Source organism: Mobula hypostoma, chromosome 4 (genome assembly GCF_963921235.1).
Source record: "Mobula hypostoma chromosome 4, sMobHyp1.1, whole genome shotgun sequence".
Classification (NCBI taxonomy): Eukaryota; Metazoa; Chordata; class Chondrichthyes; order Myliobatiformes; family Myliobatidae; genus Mobula; species Mobula hypostoma.
This window is the reverse complement of record NC_086100.1, coordinates 123702540-123717916: the sequence shown is the minus strand read 5'-3', so window position 1 is coordinate 123717916 and position 15377 is coordinate 123702540. Positions and strand designations below refer to the sequence as shown.

Sequence of the window (15377 nt, the reverse complement as noted above, 5' to 3'; positions counted from 1 at the left end):
AGAAAAAGATAAATGGTCAGGTTGCAGTTTCAAAAGGAGCACTAATCTGCATGCTGTTGATAAAAAAATACTGATAATGATGAGAGTGACACAGGTTTGAGTAGCCTTGAGATTTACAATGTAAAAATTAACAATAGATGAGCAACACACTTCAAAGTTGCTGGTGAACGCAGCAGGCCAGGCAGCATCTCTAGAAAGAGGTACAGTCGACGTTTCAGGCCGAAACCCATAGATGAGCAAAATGACTTACACCAGAAGTGAACGGCAAATTAGTTAAGATGGAATTGGACACTAGCTCAGCTGTTTCAGTCGTTCCACAAAATGAGTTTGAATGGCACTTCAAAATACTTTATACTTTATTGTTGCCAAACAATTGGTATTAGAACTGGATCCTGCAGATATGCAACCAAGAACTTATACTGGAGAAAAGATCATTCCTGTGGGAATGATATTTGTAACAGTGAAATACAACAACCAACAAGCCACATTGAGCTTGCATTCGGTAAAAACAAGAAGGCCAGCACTGTGGGGGCATGAGTGGCCGAGACAACTTCAGCCTGATTGGCGATTCATCCATCAGTTGCATGCCACATCTCCTGAAAGAGAGTCAACTGAAAGTGATGACATTGGAGAACTCAAACATATCAAGGGTAATACAGTGTTAAATTAAAATGCCACACTCAAGTTTTACAAAGCCCATCCAGTTCATGCCATTCTGAGAAAGTAGCTAATGAGCAGGATCACATGTAGGCTGAAGGAATTATTTTCAAAGTTGACTGGAGTCCTTGGGCAACACCACTGGTCCTAGTAGCCAAGAAGCATGGGTCTGACAGGATATATGGTGATTTTAGCATTCAGGTCACCATCAACCCAGTGCTGAAAGTGCCTCCATACCCTCTGCCCAGAATAGAGGATATCTTTGCAAACCTTTCTGGAGGGAAACACTTCAGCAAAATGGACAGCTGAGGCCTTCCTACGGATGGAGATGGAAGAAGATGCTACTCAGAAAGCAAGCCTATTATAGTTCAAAGTTTTTCTCATCATAAACACTTACAAAGGGCTTAATTGCTACAAATAAGCTTATTTTTGGAGTAGCATCTGTACATGCACTCTGGCAAAAAGTTATGGAGCAGGTACTGCAAAGCTGCCTCTGCTCTCAATGTTACCTGATGACATCATTGTTATCTGTGAGGATGACAAGGAACATCTCCAAAATCTCAACATAGTTTAAAAAGTTTAAACGTTAAAAGTTTAGAAGATTATGGGCTCAGAGCACAATGCAACACGTGTGAATTCTTTAAACCAAGCATCACTTACTGTGGTCACACCATTAATGCACAAGATTTACACACATGTGCTGAGAAAATTCAAGCAATGGAAGATTCCCCAAGGCCAAAGCACATGTCACCATTGCAGTCCCTTGTAAGATAAGCCACTTACTATAACAGGTTTCTGCCAACCTAGCTAATGTGCCCCTCCCCTTTAACTCATTACTACGGATTGGGAAGAAATGGCAATGGATAAAGCAGTGTGAGGTTGCTTTTCAAAAGACAAAGAAAATGGTGATGTTAGATACTGTACTCACACATTATGATCCACGTAGTTCAGTGAAGTTTGCTTCTGACACTTCACCCTATGGTATACAGTGGATGCAGTCATGCCACATGTTGTGAGTGATGGAAGTGAATGCCCCATAGCCTTTGCATCATGCCCCTTATGACTGCAGAGAAAAATTATGCATAGATTGACAGAGAGGCTTTGAGCCTGGTTTGGGGTGTAAAACATTTCATTCAGTGCCTGGATGTGAGAGAGTTTACGCTCATTACTGATCATCAGCCACTAGTGTCCATTTTCAATTCACATATTAACAACAGCAGCACAAATGCAGAGATGTTTCTTGGAGGACACGATTACAAGATCAAATTCATGCGGACAACTAATCTTGGAAATGCTGATAGACTGTTCTATTTACTTGGAAAGGAAATAACTGAACAATTTACAAAAGAGGACACTCCTTTTGATGTATTCTTACTAATGCAAATCAAAAGTCTCCTTATTACAGCAAAGATAATCCAACGGGAAACCAGAACAGACCCCATACTGTTTCAGATCTACATGGTGACCCAAAATAGTTGGAATGTGCAGCAGATATTCCTGTTCCCCCATTTTTACCAGCGCCATGATGAACTTGTCTTTGACAGAGGTGTGCTTACGTGGGGATTAAGATTTGTTGCACCATCCAAATTGAGAGCTAAAGTGAAAACGAATCTAATACAACCAGATTGGACATACACAGGCATCATCCCAGAAGAAGATCCCAGAGCTCGTCATCAAAATGTCGGTTATAATCGATACCTGGACCCAGCTTGAAGCCCAAGAAGAGTTTATTCATTGTGAGGTAAAGTGTTGGTGGAGCCTCATGCTGGCCATCTAGGTGTGGTGAAAGTGGAAGTGCTGGCTTCAAGCTTTTCCTACTGGTGTGGGATAGATTAGCAGATCAAGCAGCTTGTCATACACTGTTTGGAATGCCAACACGCCCAGAAGAAAGTTGTCCAGAGCAGTCAGTACCACTTCCTGCAGGCCCACAGTCAACTCCTACAACCACCACGGGTGGGGGGGGGGGCGCGGGGTGGTATCTAGGATCTCAGATTGTTTCACAGTCACAAGTTTCATTTGCCTAGTAGAGTGACCTCCCTTGAAAGACGTTACCTGACAAGAGTAAGAAATCCTCCACAATGATTAAATCTTTTGAGATGCATTCTACATTGAGTTAGAGTTTATAGGCAAGCAGGGAGGAGTGTTGTGTATTTAATATTTCAGTAATATTTGAGTAATATTGTAAATATTTCATTTGATTAAGCATTCTTTGTTTACATAATTAATTATGGGTTATATGTAAAAGCACGTGAAAGGCACACATCATTATGTCACCACGTCATAAATGAATGCCTCACAAAAGTAAAAGGAAGTACTGTAGTCACATTTATCCCCAGGCTCCCATATTTTTCTTTCAATTAATTTATGATATTACAAAACATAACAATCCCACTTCACTAATGTAGTAGTAGGTAAAAGAAACATTGCAATGTTTACTTTGCAATGGCAGCCAGATAGATGTTTGTGCAGAACTGCATTACTGAAGAATCTGTGAGGACTCTATGAGGTTGAAGAAGAAATCAGCTCAGCCAATCATCAGATAAGTCATGGTGAGATGTAATAGAGTGAAGCTTCGATCATTTTAAACAGTCAGAGTTCAGGGTACCACTTGGTTAGTGATTTAGGATTTTCAGAAGAATTGGCACATGTGCAATTATTGATGTGGAACAGTTCAGAGGAATATGTAAGCTGCTTGGACAGTATAAGAGAGCAGATACGGTGGAGTTTCAGGACAACAGCTGCACCATTGCTAGCATCCGCAAATATGCAAGGTGGTATGCAAAGTAAAAATTGGCATGAGATACCGTAGCAATTTTCAGAATCAGGTTTAATATCACTGGCATAGGTTGTGAAATTTATTGTTTTGTGTCGGCAGTACATTGCTATACAAAATAATAAAAACTATAAATTACAATACATATGTATATATAAAAAAGAAATTAAATTCAATAACTAGTGCAAAAAGAGAGGATAAAAAGGACTGAGGTAGTGTTCATGGGTTCATTTTCCATTCAGAAATCGGATGGTGGAAGGGAAGAATCTGTTTCTGAAATACTGAGTGCGTGTTTTCAGGTTCCTGTACCTCCTCCTTTGTGGTAGCAATGTGAAGGGGGCATGTCCTTAATGATGGATGCTGCCTTTCTGAGCTTTTGGAGGTGTCCTGGTTGCTGGGGAGGCTGGTGCCCATGATAGAGTTGGCAGAGTTACAACTTCCTGCAGCTTTTCCCCATCCTGTGCAACAGCCCCTCGATATCAGATGGTGCAACCAATTAGAATGCTTTCTGCAGTACATCTGTAGAAATTTGAGAATATCTTAGGTGACATACCAATTCTTCTCAAACTCCTAATGAAAAATAGCCATTATCATGCCTTCTTTGTAGTTGCATCAATATGTTGTGCCCAGTATAGATAGTTAGAAATCCATCTTAATTTTTATTAAGTCAGAAGGCATTACTGCAACTGAAGAGACAGTATAGGTTTTGTGGAAGAGCTTCGTTTCTATAGGGCATTTGCCATTTATGGGGTTAATGAATGGCTGGTAATGACTTTAGATTCTGCTTGATATGGTAATGAAAGATTCCACTGTGATGCAGAGGATCAATAGCTCTGAAGATCCTTTGAGGGCTATAACATTAAGCATGAACCTACTGTTGTCAGTTCCAAAAAGCAATTGAAGATCAAAAAATGCGGATGTTAGAAATTGGAAATAGAAACACAAAATGATGCAAAGACTCAGTAGGTAAAGTAGCGTTGGTGGAAAGAGAAAATGTTAACACTTCAGGTCCAAGATCTTTTATCAGAACTGGGAAAGCTAGTTTAATTTGCGTCATTGCACCTACATGCCTCTGAGCGTCAACAGAGCCTGATCTCTTCCTGTTTGACAAATAATTTGTTATTTTGGTAAATAAACTCATATTTTCCCACCCTGTATTCCATTTTCCGTGTTCTTACCCACACATTTAGCTTGTCCCCATCCATTGAAGCCTCTTTGAATGTATGGGTAAAAACATGGAAAAAAGGATACAGTGTGGGGAGAAAAGAGTGGTGTACAAGGAAGAGAGAAGTCCAATATCTATGGGAAGTCAGAGTGAAAGTCAAGGTACAAAATAATGTGAATACACACATACTAAGTTGGGGAACATTAAGTAGGAATCAAACTAAAAACAATTATGTGATTGACTTCATGGTATTTTGTAATATGGCAAAAGCAAACAATGACTGCTACACCTGTTAGTAATTGGTAAGTATTATTTATCCTGTGTTAGGTTTGGTGTCAAACAATTAATGTTAAGAAATATTTTATGACATGTATTGTCATATTGTTCACATTGTTGTAGAACAATTGTATTCTAGTATTTTAGTGTGAGTGTGAGTTACATTTCAAACCTGTTTGGAGAAGTAATCCATGGGAATTATTAATATGTGGTATGAATTCTGTAGATGTTAAGTCCAACTCATACAGTATATTATAGTCAAGACAGTCAGAAATGTAAGTGCAATTGTGAAGAAAACATGGCTGCACCTCTACTTCTTCAGGAATCTCACTTTAAGGACTCTATCTTATTACCTCATGTTTTCGTTATTTAATGATATTTATTTAATGATAATGATATTTAATGATATACATTTGCATTTACATAGCTTGTTGTCTTCTGCACTCTGGTTAATCTTTCATTGATTCTGTTATAGTTACTATTCTATAGTTTTGCTGAGTATGCCCACAGGAAAATTAATCTCAGAGTTGTATATTGTGACTTGTATGATAGTAAATTTACTTTGAACTTTGAACTTTGAAACTGAGTAAATTTATGTTTAGTTGATATGGCTCAACTTTATACATCTAAATATTTAACTGAGAGTATTATTTACTGTTTGTGGACTGTTAATAGTTTGCAATCAATTATTCCATTTTTAAAGGGGATTGTGTACATGAGTGTGTAGATTGTGTCACACACTGCTTTCAGCTGAAAGTTGATTGCCTTCCATAAAGGAAGTTTTACTTTATACTTTATACTTCATTGTCGCCAAACAATTGATACTAGAATGTACAATCATCATAGCGATATTTGATTCTGCACTTCTCGCTCCCTGGATTACAAATTGATAGTAAATATTAAAAATTTAAATTATAAATCATAGATAGAAAATAGAAAAATGGAAAGTAAGGTAGTGCAAAAAAACTGAGAGGCAGGTCCGGATATTTTGAGGGTACGGCCCAGATCCGGGTCAGGATCCATTCAGCAGTCTTATCACAGTTGGAAAGAAGCTGTTCCCAAATCCGGCCGTACGAGTCTTCAAGCTCCTGAGCCTTCTCCCGGAGGGAAGAGGGACAAAAAGTGTGTTACCTGGGTGCGTCGTGTCCTTGATTATCCTGGCAGCACTGCTCCGACAGCGTGCGGTGTTAAGTGAGTCCAAGGACGGAAGATTGGTTTGTGTGATGTGCTGCGCCGTGTTCACGATCTTCTGCAGCTTCTTCCGGTCTTGGACAGGACAACTTCCATACCAGGTTGTGATGCACCCTAGAAGAATGCTTTCTATGGCGCATCTATAAAAATTAGTGAGGCTTTTAGGGGACAGGCCAAATTTATTTAGTTTTCTCAGGAAGTAAAGGCACTGGTGGGCCTTCTTGGTGTATCTATCCTTAGAACTACCAATAAAACCTGAGAATTTCCTTAGCTTTTCCTTAGAACGTAGATACTTCACACAGCCTAGAAACTTTCCTCTTTCCTCCAAGATTTCTGTCTTTTATCCTAACATCCTTTTAATTTTCAATTTGGGACTTATGTTCTCCTAAATCTCTACCCCAACCTTTCATTACTTCTTGTCCACATCCAATTCCTGCCACAGACTTGAGACCTTCTTAATCCAGCGGGTTCTTTATGTGTGACTACTGGCATCCTCCTAAATACCAATTGGGTCACACCACTGCTTCCTCACAAGCAGCAGTGTTGCTTACTGTACCTGCCAACTGTGAAAATAGCTACTTTTGTCATTGGGCTTTCCACCCAACTAACCTGATTGAATACTGATTGTGCCAGTAGACCAGCTGATTGTATCCCTCTGTCTCTCCCCAGTATGGTCAATTCTTGGTGAATGTGCTCCATGCTAGTATGAGTATTATATAAATAATTGCAAGGAATTCTCAGACGTCACCCACACCAATACCTTACCCCCTTAAAGCACACGGTATTGGGGGTAAGGTATTGGTGTGGGTGGAGAATTGGTTAGCAGACAGGAAGCAAAGAGTGGGAATAAACGGGACCTTTTCAGAATGGCAGGCGGTGACTAGTGGGGTACCGCAAGGCTCAGTGCTGGGACCCCAGTTGTTTACAATATATATTAATGACTTGGATGAGGGAATTAAATGCAGCATCTCCAAGTTTGCGGATGACACGAAGCTGGATGGCAGTGTTAGCAGTGAGGAGGATGCTAAGAGGATGCAGGATGACTTGGATAGGTTGGGTGAGTGGTCAAATTCATGGCAGATGCAATTTAATGTGGATAAATGTGAAGTTATCCACTTTGGTGGCAAAAATAGGAAAACAGATTATTATCTGAATGGTGGCCGATTAGGAAAAGGGGAGGTGCAACGAGACCTGGGTGTCATTATACACCAGTCATTGAAAGTGGGCATGCAGGTACATCAGGCGGTGAAAAAGGCGAATGGTATGCTGGCATTTATAGCGAGAGGATTCGAGTACAGGAGCAGGGAGGTACTACTGCAGTTGTACAAGGCCTTGGTGAGACCACACCTGGAGTATTGTGTGCAGTTTTGGTCCCCTAACCCGAGGAAAGACATCTTTGCCATAGAGGGAGTACAAAGAAGGTTCACCAGATTGATTCCTGGGATGGCAGGACTTTCATATGAAGAAAGACTGGATGAACTGGGCTTGTACTTGGAATTTAGAAGATTGAGGGGGGATCTGATTGAAACGTATAAGATCCTAAAGGGATTGGACAGGCTAGATGCAGGAAGATTGTTCCCGATGTTGGGGAAGTCCAGAACGAGGGGTCACAGTTTGAGGATAGAGGGGAAGCCTTTTAGGACCGAGATTAGGAAAAACTTCTTCACACAGAGAGTGGTGAATCTGTGGAATTCTCTGCCACAGGAAACAGTTGAGGCCAGTTCATTGGCTATATTTAAGAGGGAGTTAGATATGGCCCTTGTGGCTACGGGGGTCAGGGGGTATGGAGGGAAGGCTGGGGCGGGGTTCTGAGTTGGATGATCAGCCATGATCATAATAAATGGCGATGCAGGCTCAAAGGGCCGAATGGCCTACTCCTGCACCTATTTTCTATGTTTCTATGTTTCTATGTCACCGAGAAGGTTGCATTTCTGCACAGATACCTCTGGCACATCTTTGAAGAGTTTTCTCCGCCTCCTGAAAAAATCTTGCCATGTTGGAGTTTAGAATATTAGGTGTCTGGTATTGGGCATGCGGATGATATTGTTTGCCTTATGGATTGATTTGTTACTATATAGGTTCATTTCTGGAGATATTGGCCTTGGAGACAATTGTGCTATTAGTTTGTTAGTTTGCCAGTGAATTTGTAGAATTTTTCAGAGGCGGTGTTGGTGATTTTTCTTTTATATTTTCAAGTGTCTACTGTAGATGCTGAGATCCATAGAAGAGTGGGGATTACTGCTGACCTGCTGCTCTTGAGCTTAGTTTTAGAATTATGGTCTTGTTCTACAAACAAACTTTTCCTTAGTCAATCAAAGTCAATGCTGGTGCACTGAAGGCAAAAATGAATTCCATATTTGAGCCTGCCTTTGCTGAGACGTGGTTCCTGAGATGTGGAATATGATCTATGGAGCTTGGCATCTAGAGTTGGACACATAGGAGTGATACTTACACTTGTAAATTGACTAATTTTGGAGTGATTATGATTCTGGAATGGAGAAGACTAACTTGAACAGTTTGTCTGATTAAAAAGACAATGCCCAGTAACTGATATATTCTATCATTTTTATATTTGTCATAAGGTATAGATCATGTCCACTAAATCACCTGATGGATAATATCTGCACTGGGATTTTGGAGGAACCTTTTGACCAACACTGAGAAGATTGAGGAGCATCCATAAGACCATAAGACAAAGGAGCAGAAGTGGGCCATTCGGCCCATTGAGTCTGCTCCGCCATTTTATCATGAGCTGATCCATTCTCCTATTTAGTCCCACTCCCCCGCCTTCTCACCATAACCTTTGATGCCCTGGCTACTCAGATACCTATCAATCTCTGCCTTAAATACACCCAATGACTTGGCCTCCACTGCTGCCCGTGGCAACAAATTCCATAGATTCACCACCCTCTGACTAAAAAAATTTCTTCGCATTTCTGTTCCGAATGGGCGCCCTTCAATCCTTAAGTCATGCCCTCTTGTACTAGACTCCCCCATCATGGGAAACAACTTTGCCACATCCGCTCTGTCCATGCCTTTTAACATTTGAAATGTTTCTATGAGGTCTCCCCTCATTCTTTTAAACTCCAAGGAATACAGTCCAAGAGCGGACAAACGTTCCTCATATGTTAACCCTCTCATTCCCGGAATCATTCTAGTGAATCTTCTCTGTACCCTCTCCAACGTCAGCACATCCTTTCTTAAATAAGGAGACCAAAACTGCCCACAGTACTTTAAGTGAGGTCTCACCAGCGCCTCATAGAGACTCAACATCACATCCCTGCTCCTATACTCTATTCCTCTAGAAATGAATGCCAACATTGCATTCGCTTTCTTCACTACCGACTCAACCTGGAGGTTAACTTTAAGGGTATCCTGTATGAGGACTCCCAAGTCCCGTTGCATCTCAGAACTTTGAATTCTTTCCCCATTTAAATAATAGTCTGCCCGTTTATTTTTTCTGCCAAAGTGCGTAACCATACACTTTCCAACATTGTACTTCATTTGCCACTTCTCTGCCCATTCTTCCAATCTATCCAAGTCTCTCTGCAGACTCTCCGTTTCCTCAGCACTACCAGCCCCTCCACCTATCTTCGTATCATCAGCATACTTAGCCACAAAGCCATCTATTCCATAATCCAAATCGTTGATGTACAATGTAAAAAGAAGCGGCCCCAACACTGATCCCTGTGGAGCACCACTGGTAACCGGCAGCCAACCAGAATAGGATCCCTTTATTCCCACTCTCTGTTTCCTGCCAATTAGCCGATGCTCCATCCATGTATGTAACTTTCCTGTAATTCCATGGGCTCTTATCTTGTTAAGTAGCCTCATGTGTGGCACCTTGTCAAAGGCCTTCTGAAAATCCAAATATACAACATCCACTGCATCTCCCTTGTCTAGCCTACTGGTAATTTCCTCAAAAAATTGTAATAGGTTTGTCAGGCAGGATTTTCCTTTAAGGAATCCATGCTGAGTTCTGCCTATCTTGTCATATGCCTCCAGGTACTCAGTAACCTCATCCTTGACAATCGACTCCAACAACTTCCCAACCACCGATGTCAAGCTAACAGGTCTATAATTTCCTTTTTGCTTCCTTGCCCCCTTCCTAAATAGCCGAGTGACATTTGCAATCTTCCAGTCTTCCGGAACCATGCCAGAATCTATCGACTTTTGAAAGATTATCGCTAATGCCTCCGCAATCTCCACAGCTACTTCCTTCAGAACACGAGGGTGCATTCCATCTGGTCCAGGAGATTTATCTACCTTTAGCCTATTCAGCTTCCTGAGTACTTTCTCTGTCGTAATTGTGACTGCGCACACTTCTCTTCCCTGCCGCCCTTGAGTGTCCGGTATACTGCTGATGTCTTCCTCAGTGAAGACTGATGCAAAATACTCGTTCAGTTTCTCTGTCCTCTCCTTATCTCCCATTACAATTTCTCCAGCGTCATTTTCTATCGGTCCTATATCTACTCTCACCTGTCTTTTACTCTTTATATACTTGAAAAAGCTTTTAGTATCCTCTTTGATATTATTTGCTAGCTTCCTTTCATAGTTAATCTTTTCTCTTTTAATGACCTTCTTGGCTTCCTTTTGTAAGGTTTTAAAAGCTTCCCAATCCTCTGTCTTCCCACTAATTTTTGCTTCCTTGTATGCCCTCTCCTTTGCTTTAACTTTGGCTTTGACTTCTCTTGTCAACCACGGTTGTATCCTTTTTCCACTCGAAAATTTCTTCTTTTTTGGAATCTACCAGTCTTGCACATTCCTCATTTCTCGCATAAACTCCAGCCACTGCTGCTCTGCTGTCTTTCCCGCCAGTGTCCCTTTCCAGTCAACTTTGGCTGGTTCCTCTCTCATGCCACTGTAATTTCCTTTACTCCACTGAAATACCGACACATCAGATTTCGGCTTCTCTTTTTCTAATTTCACAGTGAACTCAATCATGTTATGATCACTGCCTCCTAAGGGTTCCTTCACCTCATTACACAATACCCAATCCAGTACAGCCGATCCCCTAGTGGGCTCAACAACAAGCTGTTCTAAAAAGCCATCTCGCAGACATTCTACAAATTCTCTGTCTTGAGATCCAGTGCTGACCTGATTTTCCCAATCTACTCGCATGTTAAAATCCCCCACAATTATCATAATACTGCCCTTGTGACAAGCCTTTTCTATTTCCAGTTGTAATTTGTAGTCCACATCCCTGCAGCTGTTTGGAGGCCTATAAATAACTGCCATCAGGGTCCTTTTACCCCTGCTATTCCTTAGCTCAACCCATAAAGATTCTGCACCTTCTGATCCTATATCACCTCTTTCTAATGATCTAATATCATTTCTTACCAATAAAGTCACGCCTCCCCCTCTGCCTACCTTCCTATCCTTCCGATACACCGTGTATCCTTGGACGTTCAGCTCCCAGAAACATGCATCCTTTAGCCAGGTCTCAGTGATGGCCACGATGTGATAAATTTCCCTATGGCAGACAGCAGGGAACCCTCTCTCTAGCTGTTAGTTGGACATAACTTCTTTGTTGCAGATGGTCATATGTCATTCCTGAGATTGCTGCCAGAGACTTCTCATCCCAAATGAGGAAGGTTGAGGGCATGTACTACATCAGAAGTACTCCTTTGCCGGTAGGGATTGCATCTGCTCTGTGGTTCAAAATAACCTCATTATAATAGTGGGGAAAGACAATGAACACTGACCTTTCGTAAAATTAGATGTCCTGAGGATCTGTACTTTTAAAAAAGTTTTTATCTATTTAACATGAAGGAGTAAATATTTAGATCAAGCAAAGAAGGTGGACCAGATAAACAAAAGTAAACAAAACTTAAATTTGGTGCAGTGGAGGAACAGATTGGAAGTGAATTTAATAGCTGGAAGGAGAACAGCTGAGATTCAGAATGTACAGTTATCTATGATGCAGAGAGCTTTTTCCATGGTAAGGTACAGAGAGAAGATAGGTTCCATCCTCAGCAACTGAGGATGTTGTGGGATGTAAGGCTGTTGTAGAGATAGACAATAAAATGTTCGATTGGGGTGAAGTTTTGATTATTAGAGGCGTTTGTTTAAATGAAAAGGTTTATGGAGGACAAAATGGCAATTATCTCAGAGAGGGTAGAGTATGAGGGTCTGAGATAAATCACAGAAAGTAGCTTAGAGGAGAGGCCAAGAGGAGAAATAAAGAAGCCTGTAAGATTCAGCTGTTTATGGGATAATTAAGCTTTATCCTCAAGTATAAAATGGATTTTCAAGTTCAGTAGCTTCCTGAGGATTAAAACAAGTAAGCAAATTGTAAAATTTCTTTGTGACCAGCAACAAAAAGGTAGTTCTGTATGTTGGTATCATCAATGAAAATAGGTACTGAATTTTGTTATAGAGGTTTTAATTTTTATTCTACCCTCTTGACTTGTATATCTGTATTATTTCTAAATCTATAGATATGGGATGCATAGGTTAGTACCTAGGCTGACGTGAACTTAGCCTAATGTCCATTGATCATTCAGAAACAGGCATGGCATCAGGATAATTCCAACAAAGTGCTTTGAGATTGTTCTTTCATAAAACTTTGTTGAGTATTTCATTAATCTCATTTTCAACTGAAGCAATCAGAGAACTAAACCTCAAAGAGGGACTGATACTTTTAGGCTTATTTTAAGTTTGACACAATACATATAAAGATCTAAAATGAACAAATTGCACTCCTGACAATTTCTGTAGTAGCAAGTGTTATTACAAAATAATGAATGATACTACTATAAGATTAGGTTTGCAAGAATTGGATAACTATTTTTAAAAATGATTTTGACTGATAATAATGGCAGTTCTTTTTGAACATTGTTTCACATTTTTATTTGATTGTTCAGGTCTGCACAAAATAGAAGTGCACGGAGAGACAATTTATCAATGACAATGCACCACTAAAATAAGCCTATGTAAGTATGCATAGTCCAATAAAACAAATTCAGTTTACTATAAATCATTTGGCAGATGTAGTGTTGAGAAAATAAATGAAAAATATGTATTTGATCTCCTTTGCCTGTATGCTAAATTTTAAAAGGTTTTATTGATGTGGATTTACTAGTGAACTCCCCTGAAGATGAGAACATAGTAGTGATATTAATGATGGCTCTTTTATTCTTCCGTAAGTGTAGGTTGAAATCAGCATTTATCAACATTTATTAGCAGAAATACTATACTGCTTAGGCTATGCAACAAAGACTAAATTCTTCATTTCAGCTGTTTCATTACTAACCACAAGAGAGCATCAGAGATAGAAAAATATTATTTTGCCTGTCTTCGGTTCGTCCAAGAGGACCACAACCTTGTCATAAGGTTTTTTGGAGGCTTGTGTGCCTCGATGACCTGGAGAGCTATGTTGGCTGGAGTCAGGGCCTTGTGCTTTAACTCTTGGTAGGGTCAACCATGCCGGACAGGTCAAAGGGTAGAGGCCAGAGTAAGAATAGTTCACTGGTCCTTCAGATTCGAGGGTTCAGCTCAGGACTAACAACTGGTCCTTTTTTATAGTTACAGAAACAGCACAAAAGCTGCCCTAGATGCCAGTGGGGTAATAGGCATTTGATGATTGATGGTGATGTCTTTAGTTGGTAGTTCCAAAAGTTGTAATGGTCAGTATTGTTAGCATTGTTGTTGTACGTCTCCAGTGACTGAGCTTGATTGCTAACCTGTGGTGCTGTCCGGTTTGAATGTACATGTCCTTGTGTGTTTCCTCTGGGTATTCTGGCTTAGTCATGATCACAGTGTTGGGCTGCTAATCACCCCTCGTACAGGAAATTTGAAAATAGTCGTCAGGGAAAATAGGTTTCAGTGAAGAAGTGAAAAAAATGAGACAGATACTTGAGTTCTGAGAGCTGGCATAGACTCAATAACTTACTTACGTGCTACAAGAAAATAAGTGGAAAGTCTGCTACCTATTCTTCCCCTTCCTAAGTATTTGGTTTCATTTACTTATTGTACTGCTGTCATATCTACATCTCCTCGTACATTGTTGCAGCCTATCATGATATTAACCATATGAAGATGAGTGTCTCCCAAACTCTACATGTGGTAGAGACACGTAAAGATCTGAAAGCATTGGTACACAACATTAAATGTAATTAGACAGACTAGCAAAGGAATACATGCAAGCAAAGCTCTGAACTCATTTCCAGAGGAAAATTTGAGAGCCAACAAATTGGTTAACATATTGGACTTTGTTGAGAATATGGTGAACTGTTCTAGGTTCTATGTTATAGAAAGAATGTGTAAATGCAGGAGAAAACTTAAAAACATGTTCAGAATGAAGATACCAGAGGCTCATTGGTTTAATTTTAGGTCAGTGCTTTGAAATCCTGTAGTGCCTACACTTTAAGGCATCAGTAACTGTTGTCCTGGACAAGAACGGAGATCCGTGGTCCTTACCTTTCACCCCACCAGCCTCTGTATTGAGCATATCATATTTTGCAATTTCTGCCAGCTCGAACAAGATTCCACCATTAGACACATATTCCCCTCCTCTCTCATTTATGCATTTTGTACAAATCACTCCTTTTGTGAATCATTTATCTGCCTTCTGTCCCTGCCTTTATAAAGCACTTTTCCACGCAACTGCAGGGGGTACAATACCTGTCTTTTCAACTCGTCCCTTCCTACCATCTCAAGACCCCAACATTCTATCCAATAAATATCCAAGTTCACTTGCAACTCTCTGTACCACATTTAGTTTTCACAATATGGCATCCATTTCATGGGGGAAACAACATTGAAATGATGATTGACTTGTGGAGCCCCTGCACTCTGTCTGGAGGAATGATCCCAAGCTTCTAACTGCCTGCCATTTTAATTCACCCTAACACTCCATGCTGATTGTCTCTGGTCTCTTTCACTGTTGCAATAAGACCTATTGCAAGATCAAGGAACAACACCTCATCTTCTTTCGGGGCATGTTGAAAACTTATGAACTTAACTTCTCTAAATCTACATATTGTCAGACCTGCTCCCACTGACACCCCCTAGTCTATACATGCAGGTTCCTCCCAGTCTCTATTTCGGTGGTTCCAGGTGCTTCTTGGGCTTCTCCAACAGGTCTACTGCTTTTTCAACAGGAACTACAACCAAATCGTCGATCCTCTCACTCAGCAAAACTGGCATTCGCTTCTCATCAGCTGTTTCATTTGCTTTAAAATACTGCTCAGTTTGCCTCATATACAATATCCAGTTACCTTTTGTGTAATCAAGTGCATTAATCTTTCTAAGTTAGCCAGCCATTTCTGTTCTTATTTTGTGATTATTATCACTCACTGTTCACGAACCCAT

General features: G+C 40.4%; 1 long non-coding RNA gene across 2 annotated transcripts in view; it reads left to right on the top strand.

Moving 5' to 3' along the window:
• Window positions 1-15377, top strand: part of LOC134344912 (uncharacterized) — a 41514-nt gene that overhangs the window by 16426 nt on the left and 9711 nt on the right. The window lies entirely within an intron of this gene.